A 14122-nucleotide genomic window follows, 5' to 3' on the forward strand; every position below is an offset into this window, starting at 1 on the left:
AGCACAATAGGAAAATACCCCAAACACTGATCTTTCTCGTGGCTGTAAGTAAATTAGAATAAAGCAGTGAGCGTCTCATCAGAGGGCAAATTATCAGTAGGTGACTGGTGAGATCAAGCACCCATGACTAACGTGATTTGCATTTTAAGTGCACAAACACTGTTTTCTGTAATGAAGCATAGTTTCTTTCTTTTTTTTTTAAATCACAGTTTTAGAGAATGAGAACAGAGATAGGAAACAGAGAATGAGAACACATAGTCAACTCTATCATATACCGGTGTTAAAAGATAAACTGAGCATTATTAAACATTTTAAGAGTTTATTCCGACAAAAATCAATTTGAGTCGGGCAGCATCCCACCTAGCAGATATAAAGGAGCTCAGAAAAGCTGTATAGTGTTAAGATTTCTGTAGGCAGAAGGGAGAAGGAACAAGGGACTCACACACAAAAAAAGCTGGTTTGTTATTGCAAGTTTACTTTCCTTTAGGGGGTGGCAAGATCTATCAGGCAGATTGCCTAACTAGTGCTGATCTGGTGATTCCTGATTGACTGGTTTCAGCTTCCATTTCTGGGACAGCTGAAACTGAACAAGCTGTAATTACCCTTGGTTTGGTGATGCAGGACTTAACATAAACTAAATAGAGCAGGACACTGTGGGCCTCCCTGGGGACAGACCCCTGTGTCCCTCAGCTGCCTGTTGTTTGTAGAAAAGCTTTAGTCTTCTAGACCTTTCCCCCAAAAAACAAATTTAATCAGAGAAGCGAGAAAATGCTGAAACAAAGGAAAACAGTCAAGCAAGACAAAATAATAATAGTCGAGCCATGAAACAAAGTCACAGGCTTTTAGTTCCTCCTCAAGTGCTATAGGGTTTGATCTCTGGGTGGGGAAGATTCCCTGGAGGAGGAAATAGCAAACCAACCCAATGTTCTTGCGTGGATAACCCCAAGCACAGAGGAGCCTGGTGGGCTACCGTCCACAGGGTCACAAAGAACAGACACAGCTGAGTGAGCACGCAGTGGCTATAGATAATACCCTGTGCCATAGCCTTGGGTTGTTTTGCAGATACTAAATCCTCCACCAGGGTGGGAGAAGTTACTGGCATGCTGACCATAAGCACCTAGACCCCAGAGAGTTGGAACCACAAGGCTGAGAATACTGATTCCCAATTACCTTATCACGAACTAATCAGAAGGAAGTTCAGGAGCTGATCAGGCACCTTGCAGCCTTCTCCTCACCTTGCCCCTCAAAGCGTTTCCCTGAAAGCCACTGAGGAGCTCGGGTCTTTGGACCACCAGCTGCCCCGCCTGTTCTCCGGGCCTGGCTCTCCATGGGGAGCCTCGTAATGAACACTGTTTTTTCTTCACCACCAGCCAGTGGCGGTGGATTGGCTTTACGGCGTGCTAGCAGACCCAAGCTTGGCTCAATAAGACAATGAACCTGTTGTCTTGTTTTTAACACTAGCCTTGCCACCTTGGGGACTTCCCTCGTGGCTCAGATGGTAGAGAATCTGCCTGTAATGCGGGAGACCCAGGTCTGATCCCTGGGTCGGGAAGATCCCCTGGAGAAGAGAATAGCAGCCCACTCCAGTACTCTTGACTCAAGAGCCCCATGGACAGAGGAGCCTGGCGGGCTACAGTCCACGGGGTTGCAAAGAGCCAGACGTGACTGGGTGGCGAACACTTTAACTGCCACCTTGGGGAGGTCCCCCCTTCCCCCTAAATACACTGGTTTGCAAAATTGAGTTGACCCCTAAGATAGCACTCAGCTGGAATTTAGGCAACGTGCTCTCAGGCAAAAGCATTTTTATCCACTATACAGTGCTACAGAGAATGTGATTAAGTTTGGATGGAGTTAGGGAGAGTGGGGGAGAGAGGGACACGGCAGGCATAGGGAGACCGGAGCTGAAATGGAGACAAACCCAAGAAGTGAGGCGACCCAGGGCAGGGCAGTGGCCACGGAAGCGGCTGCTCTTGGCCTCACAGGGCCTGAGCGAGATTGAGGCGGGGGAGCCTCTCTGGGGAGGCGCTGTCCTCACTAACCTGTGTAACATGTGAGTCAATCTGATGGACTTTCAACTCTGGACAGATACTTCTGAGAACCAGTCTGCCATCCATGTTCATTAACGAGCCAGGCACACGGGCAAGTCACTGTGTTTTTCTGGGGTTCCCAGTTCCTAGCAATTGCCTGTGAAGCAACTTCGGAGCTCCCACCATTGGCAAGTTACCGGCGGGAGCGTGCTGTCTGTCTGGAATAGAAAGCTGGCTGCCCTCCTCTCTAGACCCTGGGAACCTCCCTACCCACTAGCCCACGTCGCCTTCCTTATAGAGTTGAAAGTTTTGGTGTGTGCGGTTTGATATGCCCTTTTAAAAAGGATGTTAGAAATAGAGACTACACTCTAATGAAGATGTATATATCAGATTATAAAATCAGAGAGAGTCAGGGGACGCTAGAGACCGCCTAATCCAAGTTCCACACTTTGTAGGTAGGGACTCAGGTTGGCAATGATCCTCCATCTGACCTGCCCTACGGGAGCTGGCATCATTTCATCTTCTCTCCACACCTACTCTGAGTGCCTAAATAGTCTGTAATTAGGGTGTATCTTTAGCCATAAAGTTGAATTCATATCTATTTATTGAAAAGGATGAGCTCCCCTGGTGGTTCAGTTGGTAAAGACTCCCCTTGCAGTGCAGTAGACCGGGGTTTGATCCCTGGGTCAGGCAGATCCCCTGGAGGAGGAAATGGCAACCCACTTCAGTATTCTTGCCTGGAAAATCCCATGGACACAGGAGCCTGGTGGACCACAGTCCATGGGGTTGCAAGAGTCAGACATAGCTTAGCAACTAAACCACTATCACCACCATCAAAAAGAGTTATGAGTTTTCTTATTATTTTTAAGGTTTGTTGTACTAGTTCATTGAACTCTTGATTTGTGTGCATGTGTGTGTGTGTGTGTGTGTTTGTATGGTTTTCTCTGTGTTGGATGTGTTGGGTGATCTGGTTCACTGCAAATCCCAGTTTGTGGGAAAGAGAGCAGACGCCCTCTAACAAGCTCAGTGAAAAGCTAATAACTGCACGGCTCCGAGGGTGACCACTAACTTTCTAGTCACTTCAATTTTTATCACAATCTTATTTTCATATTTGACTAAGTTTCACTCATTTTTAAATTTCAAGTTCAAACTCCTTTTGAAGTTCTCTTCCCCACCCGCCCCCAGAGGTCATCCCTGTTGATTTTGATGGCTCTGTGTGTGTGTGTGTGTGTGTGTGTGTGTGTGTGTGTGTGTGTGTGTGTGTGTGTAGGGAGGAGCATGGCCTCACACCTCCCCCCCACCCCCACCCCCCACGCCCTAGGTGTGTGTGTGTGTGTGTGTGTGTGTGTGTGTGTGTGTGCATGGTCTGTCCTTTACAAGCCTCACACCTCCCCCCCACCCCCCACGCCCCAGCCAGGCCCTCCAGTCCCGGGGACAGAGGAGCCTCCGGCTCGTGCAGGCGGTCCTTTCTGGCGCAGTCCTCGTGGGGCTGGGGTTCAGTGTTGCCCTGGAGAGCGTGGCGGCTGCAGGGCTCCCCACCCTGGAGCTCCCACCCGGCCTGGGAGAGCCAGCTCCTGCTGCGCACCCCACCCCACCCCTCAGACCCTCGGAGACTGCCCAGCCCTGGCCCCTGTGCTGGCTTCCGGCAATGCCCCCCGCCCAGCGGGTACACCTTAGGCTGAGGGTCGACGAGGCAGCGTGAGCCCGGCTCCCAGCTGAGGTGGCCGCCCCATCCTCGGGGAGCCCCGGCACCCTTGCCAGGGCCATCGGAGGGGTGTGCGCGGCGCTCCTGCCCAGGCTGGACCTCACCTCTTGCCCTCTGCGGGGGATGGATCAGCACGTCTGGGGCTAAGCAGACATGGGCGATGGTGTGGACTGCCCTCCTCTCTCTCTTGCAGACACCCCATCTTAACGAGGGAGGCTCTTGGGGGTTCGCCCCCACAGTGGACCCTGGGGAGAGCCAGCACAGCCTGTCTCCCTCCCTCTTCTTTTCTAACCTGAGTCGGGGCGGGGGTGCTCTTGGAGCTCAGGTTGGTTTGGGGAACCCGCAGGAAGCCTGCAGGTCCTGCTCCAGCTGCGAGCTAAGCAGGGATCTTTAGTGCCTTTGTTCTTGGTTTTGGGCCTTTGCTCAAACGACCGGAAAACAATCCCTCCCGACAGCGTGCTCTGTTCTCTGCCAAAGAGTGCAATCGTGCCCCCTGGTGGTTCAGGGCAAGAAGTGCAGTCCAAACAGCCACATAGATCAGCGTAGAGTTCAGAGGTACAGGTTTTAATTTTAATTAGCAAACATGTCTGATTTTTCTCTAGGCCATCTATTACTGCATAAAGAGCTAAATTTTCTTTAAGAAGTTATTTTTGTGTGTTTTTAGTACTGAATAAAAGTTGTCAAAAATAAGATTTTCAGCATAAGTTGAAAAACAGGTAACAACATTTGTTTATTTTAATTTTAATTATTATTTACTTATTAATTATCCAAAAACTCTGTAACTCGGTCATCTGGCTGGATCAGTGAGTGGCCAGGGGAGGCCAGATTCCAAGGCTTCCGATGCAGGGGGCTTTGTATCCCACTGGGGTTCATGGATCCCTATTGTATATCCTAAAGCCAGCACAGGTCATTCTGATCCCCAGCCCCCCAGTTTTGTGGTTTAACTGCATGCCAAGGGTACCCCAAACTGTGCTTGAGAGTCACAGACCCTTCATTACAAGGCCCCAAATGACATCCTTTAAACTTCATATAATGGTAGGTTAATTATTTTGGCACCAGTGTCTACTTGGAACACACAAGCCAATTGTCAAACTAACCCTTCAGCAATGATGCAAAATTCCTGTAAGGATGCAGGATTATAGAAATAATCAATCCAGAGGATTTCAACAGAAAACAAACCTGCTTTTAGTAGTGGTTAAAAATCAAAGCACCAGGCTTCCCTAGTGGTAAAGAATCCCGCTGCCAGTGCAGGAGATGCAGGTTCGACCCCTATGTCGAACACAAGTTCCAAATCCAGGAGGATCCCACATGCTTAGAGCAAGGAAGCACGTGGGGCTCGGCTATTGAGCCCGTGCCCTAGAGCCCGGAAGCCACAGCTACTGAGCCCCGTACCCCAACTCTGAAAGCTGCGTGCCCTAGAGCCTGCGCTCCTCAGCAAGGGAAGCCACTGCAGTGGGAAGCCCGGGTACCACAGCGAGAGGGAAGCCCCTGCTCTCTGCAGCGAGAGAAAAGCCCACACAGCAGCCCAGACCCTGCACAGCCAAAATCAATCAGTAAACAAGGAAAATTATTAAAAGAGGAAAAAAAACCCAAAGCACCATGACTACTAACAGATGGGGGTGGGGGATGTTCCCAGTCTTCTGAGCACATGGGCTTTAACCACAGGATCACTTCCTATGGCCCAGTGTTGGGGAACCTGTTGGACCAGGCAACACCTCTTTATTTCATAACCAAAGAGTCTAAAATGTTTTTATATTTGACTTCATTCACCTTTTGCAGACATATTAATAATACATGCTTTTTGGGTGACAGGGGAAATAGTAAAAAAAAAAAATGTTGATGGGAGGAAGTAATTTAGAAAATTACTTCTTCATGGGGTATAAGCAATAATTTTGTTAAAGGACTTTTACTGCAAAATTAAAAAGATAGACATCTGGTTTCATGGTGGCTCTAATTTCCCAAATCTCTAAAGTGAAGCATAAATGGAATCAGGAAGCCTCATGGTCACAGAGATAAGGCTGTTGATCTTGAAGCGGAAGCAGCCGAGTAAAGGTCAGCCAGCAAGCAGGTGAGCAGGAAGGACGGACCCAGACAGACGCTTGGAAGCTAATCACTTGGGGACAGTGTGACCGACCACTGTGATGTTTCTGAGTAATTTCTGTGTAATGTTTCATTACACCAGACACTGCTTTAATGCCCTGCTTTGTGGGGTCCCTAAATAACCTCTTTGGAAAGAGATCTGGCCATATGGACGGCTTACAAAGACTTGTTTAGTCGCCAAGTTGTGTCCGACTCTTGGCGACTCCATAGACTGTAGCCTGCCAGGTTATTCTGTCCATGGGATTCTCCAGGCAAGAATACTGGAGTGGGTTGCCATTTCCTACTCCAGGGGATCTTCCTGACCCAGGGATTGAACCCACGTCTCCTGCATCGGCAGGCGGATTCTTTACCACTGAACCATCATTTTCGGGGTATTTTGCTTTGTTTGGCTGATGCTCAGTATTCCACAGTTATAGATTAGATCTTTTACCTTGTGTATGCATGTGTGTGTGTGTGTGCGCGCGTGTGTGTATGCTAGGGCCTGCTTCTGCAGGCACCATACTGTGTAGCTTCTACAGGAAGACCAGAGTGCTTCTTAAACTGGGGCAGGGCCTGGTCCTTCCGTAGAGACCCACCTTAATGGCTTGGGCTGCCATAAGAAAATACCTCAGACTGGGTGGCTTAAACAATACATATTTATTTTCGTATGGTTCTGGAGCCTAGAAGTCCACAGTGGACTAAATGTTTGGGTTCCCTCCAAAATTCATAGGATGAAAATCCAATTATAATATGATTGTATTTGGAGATGGAGCCTTTGGAGGTAATCAGGTCATGAGAAGGGGGATTCCTAATAAGTATAAGCCAGAGAGCTAGCTAGCTGTCTCTCTAGCCTGTGAGGTTGCAGTGAGCAGTTTGCAGCCCACCCGCCTATCTTACTGGCAGAGTGAGCCCTGCTTCTGGCTGGTGAGATTGGAGAGCCTTCTCTGAGAGGGGATGCAGAAGCTGGAGCAGGCTTCCAGTGGCTGTGATGCTTTGCTTTCAGAGCATGAGAGATGGGGGACCCTGGGGACTCAGTGGGGGTTCTCAGAGTCCACTGAGACGGGGTCCCTGGGAAGCAGACATCGCCTCCTCCCCCCCTCCTTCTTTGGTGCCATCTTCTGCCTGAAAGCTTTTCTCCTTGTGGCTGGCAGGTACTCAGGCCATCCCTACATGCCTTTCCTCCTGAGTGCCTTGGGGGGCTACTCCCTGGAGCATCACTTTTGATGGTGATGGATCCACCAGATTCGCTGCTGGCTTTGGGCCCCAAGTGTGATTATTTTGTCACAAACTCTCTGGTCCTGCCCAGCCCCAGCCCCGCCCCCGTTTCTGTGCAGTCAGATGCTGCTCTGCCCACCTGTCCCAAGCTGGTGCCGCTTGAGGTTGACCAGTTGCTGCTCTTCACTCAAATGTTGCGGAGCCCTCAGCTCTTGTAGGTCTGGACCATTCCTGGGAACATTTAGAACCAGAATATTTAGAACATTTAGAAGCAGGAAGAGAACACAGGGACATTGTCATCACAAATCCTTTTTGGAAAGTAGAGTCAGGAAGATAATAAATACAGGATTAAAAAAAAAATCAAGACACAGGTGGACACTTTTCCCAGAGAGGAAACAGTAGAGAAGCAAGACTGGGTCCTTTAGGAGATGCACTTCGCCCTCTTCATCATTTCGTCAGACTCAGACCAGAGAACCCTTTATGTCAGGCTCTGGCGGAAACGTAAGGTGAGAGGCTCCATTTTCAAATGGCAATAACAACAATAGCATCAGTAGCAGCTGCTATTTCTTGAGTAGTTTTTGCCAGGCACCAAGTGCATTGGTCTCACTGAATCCTTACAACCGTACCATGAGGCACATACTGTTAATATTGCTTTTTATCAGATGAAGATGTGGCGATGCGGTGCTTAGCAGGTGACATGGCTTATCCGTGCACCTCACAGCTCGCCTCCAAACCTGGCTGCCCACTTTGGGCGCTGCAGTGTGTCCCCCACAGTCCACGTCCACCTGGACCCTGCAAACAGGGTCTTTGCAGATGCAGTTAGTTAAGATGAGGTCATATTGAATTAGGGTGGGCCCTGAATCCAATGACTGGTGTCCTTGGAGGGGGCCACGTGGGGACAGAGAGACACGCAGAGGAGGCACGTGAAGACCGAGGCAGAGATGGGAGGGGCATCTCCAGGCCAAGCAGAGCCAGGGGTTGCTGACAGCCACCGGAAGCTAGGAGATGTTGGAGCAGATTCTTCCTCAGAGTCTCAAGAAGGAACCAAATGTGCCAACAGCTTAGCTGCTAACGTCTAGCCTCCACAACTGTGAGGTAATGCATTTTCGTTGTGGTTTGTGGTTCACTAGGAAAATAATACAATGGCTAAATGGTTAATTTCCCTTATTATTTTCTAACTGTCAAAAAGATAATGGGTTTCCAGGTACTCTCCATCTTCCTTCATTTCAAAGTCGTGGATATGTTGATTTGACAAGGCTTATTTTAACCCAGATTCACTTCCTCCCTTCCACAATTTCCTTGACTTAGTTGTGTAGCGGTCTGCCATCTAGTGGCAGTAAGTGAGAATGCATGTCATTTTTTGGAAACGGCTTAAAGTTACTGGCTTCCCAGGTGGCTCAGTGATTTAAGAATCCGACTGCCAACGAAGGAGATGCAGGAGACACAGACTCGATCCGTGCGTTGGGAAGGTCCCCTGGAGAAGGAAATAGCAACCCGCTCCAGTATTCTTGCCTGGGAGATCCCATGGACGAGGAGCCTGGTGGAATACAGTCCGCGGGGTCACAAAGAGTCGGACACGACGGAGTGACTAAACTCTTGCATACAAACATGATGTGAGTGATCTCTGGCCCCTGAAGAGAAGAAAATTCTGCAGCATAATCTCCCCTAAATCTTTTGTAGTGACACGGGATAATTCAAATAACTTCCCCAAATTATATCTAGGTTTTAAAAGACAAGTAAAATTAAAATATTGATTTTAAGTCAGACTTTAGGCAGAATTGAACTTTTTTTGCATTATCTGTATAATTCAAAGTATATGAGGCAGTTTGCATTAAAAATACATGAATATTGTGGGCATATTTTGTAGTCTTAATGGGGGTTAAAGTCTACACAGTTCTCTTTTTCTTTTCTTATATAATTGGGTATCTGATGAACCTTTTTTTTCCTATTTGTAAAGATGAAGAAATTGAGCCAGATTAACTTGACTCCAAATAATATAATTAAAGAATAACATCTCCAAAACTCAGACCAAGTCTGTCCAACTTTTTTTTTTTGCAGACTTAAACTTCTATCCTTTGGTCTTGTCAGATAAAGCTCTTAATTTAAAAGGCTCAGAGTAATTCATGGCCACACTATTTGGTTATAAATTCCCAGTCTCTGAAGGAGACTATATCCCACTAAAGTATTGTTCCTTTGGGAAAAAGTCAAATGAGTTTTACACTTATTGGCAGAAAAATATCCCTATGAAAAGGAAAGATCTTACATTTTTATCTTCCTGGAAGCAAAAAAAATAAAAGTGATTGTGAAGCTCCAATAATAAAGTTCACTTCCTAAATACATTCTTAGAATAAGAATTTAGAGGGAAAGAATAGAAACAATGAACGGAACCATTTATGTTTGTGGCTTTGATTGAGTGGGTGACAGGCTTTTATTCTTACTGGTTTGTGAATATATTGACTAGTTACATCTTTTGAGGAAGTATATCATTCAAAAAGGGTGGCAAGAGAACACATTTGAACGTTTCATTGATTAAAAAAATTCCAAGGTGTGTTAAGGTATTTTAGAGTTTAGTATTTCTAGGTATTTCTGAATATATGAGTTGGGAAAAATTATTTTAGTGTTTAGAGATCTTTCTTTTAGGACAAGCTAACATTTTACCCAAGTGTCATAAATATTCATACAAAATGGACATAAATCAGCCCAGTTAGAGGCCAACACTATCAGCTTCCTCAAAGCTCAGTGTTCTCTCCTAGAAATGTTAAGTTCCTTCAACTTGAAAAAAACAATATGCTTCAGAGGTTCTCTGCCCATCAGCAAGGGGAATGGGCATTTTTAAAAGACACATCTGCTCTATCTGTACTAGACTTTTGAGGGAAGATTGGAGTCAGGGCACTGGAGAGGGGATGGATATCTACTCATTAAAGTAGTAGAAATGATTCCCATTGACCTTGAACCCCAGGATCTGAACATGTTTCCTCGTTTGTTTAAAAGTTAATTCCCTCTCCAGGAAGACATGATTGAATTTTGTGATAGTGCTGAATCTGCTTGGCTGAAATTAAAAAACATTTTCCATTTTCTTGTGGGCTCTTGCCAGAAATAAAAGGTAATCTGTTCTGTCTGGTGGGTATGCCTAAATTTAAATTATCTTTCAAGGCTTGGATGAAATGTATTTTATTAGCTACTTACTTTTTTTAAGCAAGAAGTTGACATCATTGTCGAAATTGGGAAGGTGATTCTGAAGTTCATATGGGATCGTAAGGGACCTGGATTAGCCAAAGCAATATTGAAAAAGAAGAACAGATTTGGAGGACTCACATTTCCCAATTTCAAACTTACTACTAAACAATGGTAATCATGACAGGGTAGTACGGAACAAGGTTAGATCCCGGAATAGAACTGAGAGTCGAGAAATAAACCTGTACATCTCTGCTTAACTGAGTTTTGAGAAAGTCACCAGAACCATCCAATGTGGGCATAAAAGTCTTTCCAATAAATGGTTCTGTGACAACTGGTGCGCCACATGTACAATAATGAAGTTGAACCCTTACATCACACCACACACACTATTAACTCAAAATGAGTCAAAGAACTAAATGTAAGGGCTAACACTACAAAACTCTCAGGAGAAAACATAGGGGTAACCTTTCATAGCCTTGAATTTGGCAAAGACTTCATAGATAAGATACTGAAAACAGAAGCAACCGAACAAGAAATAGACAAACGGTTCTTCATCAAAATTAAAATCAAATTTGCTTCAAAGGACACCATCCAGAACGTGAAAAGTCTTTCAGGATGAGAGAAAATATTTGCAAATCACACATCGGATAAGAATCCAGTGTCTAAAATAAAGAGCTCTTAAAATTTAATAATAAAAAACAAATAACCTAATTAAAACTGGGCAAAGGAGCTGAATAGACATTTCTTCAAGGAAGATGTATAAATGGCCAATAAGCGTTTGAAGACATGCTTGATGTCGTTAGTCCTTAGGGATATGCAAGTGAAAATCACCAAGAGGTACCACTACACCACCACTATACCCACTAGTATGACTTGAATGAAAAATCAAATAATAACCAGTGTTGATGAGGACTTAGAGAAATCAGAACCCTCATTCACAGTGGGATGTCAAAAGGTGGAAATGTTCCTCAAATGACTGAACATAGAGTGACCATGTGACCGAGAACTTCTAGGTATAAATCCAGAATAAATGAGAACATGTCTACAGAAAAACTTGCACACAAATGTTTATTGCAATATTATTCTTAATAGCCAAAAGATGGAAAAAGTCCTAATGTCCGTCAATTGACGAATGGATAAAAAACTATGTGGAATATACCTGTATACAGTGAAATATTATTTAGCCATAAGAAGGAATGAAGTAGTGACACATGCTATGACTTATATGAACGTTGAAACCATTATAAATGAACAAAGCCAATTTTTAAGACACCATGTATCATATGACTCCATTCATATAATAGAGAGTGGTAGAACAGAGAGTAGATTAGTGGTTGCCTAGAGCTGGGAGTGTCCTGGAGAGGTAGGGGGTGAGAGCTAAAGGTGAGAAAAATGTCCTAAAATTGACTGTGGTGATGGTTGAACATATCTGTAAATATACTAAAAAGCACTCATTTTATTTTTTATTTTATTTATTTATTTTTTAAATTTTATTAGTTGGAGGCCAATTACTTCACAACATTTCAGTGGGTTTTGTCATACATTAACATGAATCAGCCATAGAGTTACACGTATTCCCCATCCCGATCCCCCCTCCCACCTCCCTCTCCACCCGATTCCTCTGGGTCTTCCCGGTGCACCAGGCCCGAGCACTTGACTCATGCATCCCACCTGGGCTGGTGACCTGTTTCACCATAGATAATATACATGCTGTTCTTTCGAAACATCCCACCCTCACCTTCTCCCACAGAGTTCAAAAGTCTGTTCTGTACTTCTGTGTCTCTTTTTCTGTTTTGCATATAGGGTTATCATTACCATCTTTCTAAATCCCATATATATGTGTTAGTATGCTGTAATGTTCTTTATCTTTCTGGCTTACTTCACTCTGTATAATGGGCTCCAGTTTCATCCATCTCATTAGAACTGATTCAAATGAATTCTTTTTAACGGCTGAGTAATATTCCATGGTGTATATGTACCACAGCTTCCTTATCCATTCATCTGCTGATGGGCATCTAGGTTGCTTCCATGTCCTGGCTATTATAAACAGTGCTGTGATGAACACTGGGGTGCACGTGTCTCTTTCAGATCTGGTTTCCTCAGTGTGTATGCCCAGAAGTGGGATTGCTGGGTCATATGGCAGTTCTATTTCCAGTTTTTAAAGGAATCTCCAACTGTTCTCCATAGTGGCTGTACTAGTTTGCATTCCCACCAACAGTGTAAGAGGGTTCCCTTTTCTCCACACCCTCTCCAGCATTTATTGCTTGTAGACTTTTGGATAGCAGCCATCCTGACTGGCGTGTAATGGTACCTCATTGTGGTTTTGATTTGCATTTCTCTAATAATGAAAAAGCACTCATTTTAAATGAGTGAGTCATGTACTGTGTGAACTATCATCTCACACCCACTTTAAAAAGGCACACTGCCATTAATCATCTGAGGAACTGAATCAGTTCTTTCTCTCAATGTATATATGTGTACAGATAAACATGCATGCATGTATATATACACATATATGTATGTTTTATAAGATTTGATGTTATTACAAGGAATGAAGTGACATGAAGTGGAAGTCGCCTAGTCGGGTCCGACTCTTTGCCACGCCATGGGCTATACAGTCCGGGGAATTCTCTACAGAATATTTGATAAAGAGTAGTAACAGACTAGCTACATTTAATCTGCAGAAATAGGATAATTTTTCCATACAAAAATAGAATGAAAGTGGATTATGCCACCTTGAACACCCTTTTGGTTGATCCGTGAACTGTTTCTCAAAACCCCCCGGGCTAGTCCTCCTGGCAGTCCCTGCCACCTCGCAGCTGTGTGCCCCTTCTGTGCTCTCCTCTGCCACGTGTCGCTGCTGGTTCATCTTCAAAATGCTGGCTCCTTCCCCTGCCCTGTACTAATGCGTGTGTGCTCAGTCATGTCCAGCCCTTTTGCAACCTCCTGTAGCCCCCCAGGCTCCTCTGTCTATGGGATTCTTCAGGCAAGAACACTGGAGTGGGTTGTTATTCCCTTCTGCAGGGGATCTTCCCAGCCCAGAGATTGAACACGAGTATCTTGCATCTCCTGCATTGGCAGTCGAATTCTTTACCATTGAGCCAGCTGGGAATTCCCTTCCCTTGCGCGGCCAGTGTCTTGTTTCCTGTTACTTCTCCAGTTTTTTGGAGAAGGGAATGGCAATCCACTTCAGTATTCTTGCCTGGAGAATTCTATGGACAGAGGAGCCTGGTGGGCTACAGTCCATGGGGTCGCAAAGAGTTGGAAACAATTGAACACTCCAGGTTTTCTCCTCCAGAGCACCATTTGGAGTCCAAATAAGACATTTAGAAGCCCCAGGACTAAGGAGATAATGATGCCAGCCCCTCCACCCATCTCTCACCTGACATAATTCAAAATAAAGCTTCACTCATCTATAAGGGATACAAGTCACATCTATGTTAAAATGGAAATAGCCACTTTTTTTTTTTTTTTTAAATTTTGTCTTGCAAAATGCTAGATCAACTTGGCAAAGTCTAATCCTGGGTTGGCCAAAAAGTTTGTTGGGCTTTTCCCATTAAAAACCCAAAAGAACTTATTGATCAGTCCAGTGTTTCTTCTATCTTGGGGCCTCTGCTGTGATTGTATCCTAAACCAGTGCTTCGTTTGCTCCTTTGATCATGCGCCTTGCCAAGCTGATTTTCCTCATTTACTCCCTCTCTCCTCACTCTCCTCCTCCGCTGCTGGCCTCCCTCTCAGCCTGACAAGCGCTCCTTCTGGTCTGTATGGCGAACCTGAAAAGGCATGAGCTGTAAGCCCAATGCCAGCAATTCTCTAAGGCCCGGCCCAAATCATGCCTCCTCTTAACCTGACTTTGGTGCTACCAGAATCAACATGAGTTTTCTGTTCATCAATAACTGAAAATTTGAAAAAAAACCAG

The sequence above is a fragment of the Muntiacus reevesi genome, chromosome 8, assembly GCF_963930625.1.
Source record: "Muntiacus reevesi chromosome 8, mMunRee1.1, whole genome shotgun sequence".
Lineage (NCBI taxonomy): Eukaryota > Metazoa > Chordata > Mammalia > Artiodactyla > Cervidae > Muntiacus > Muntiacus reevesi.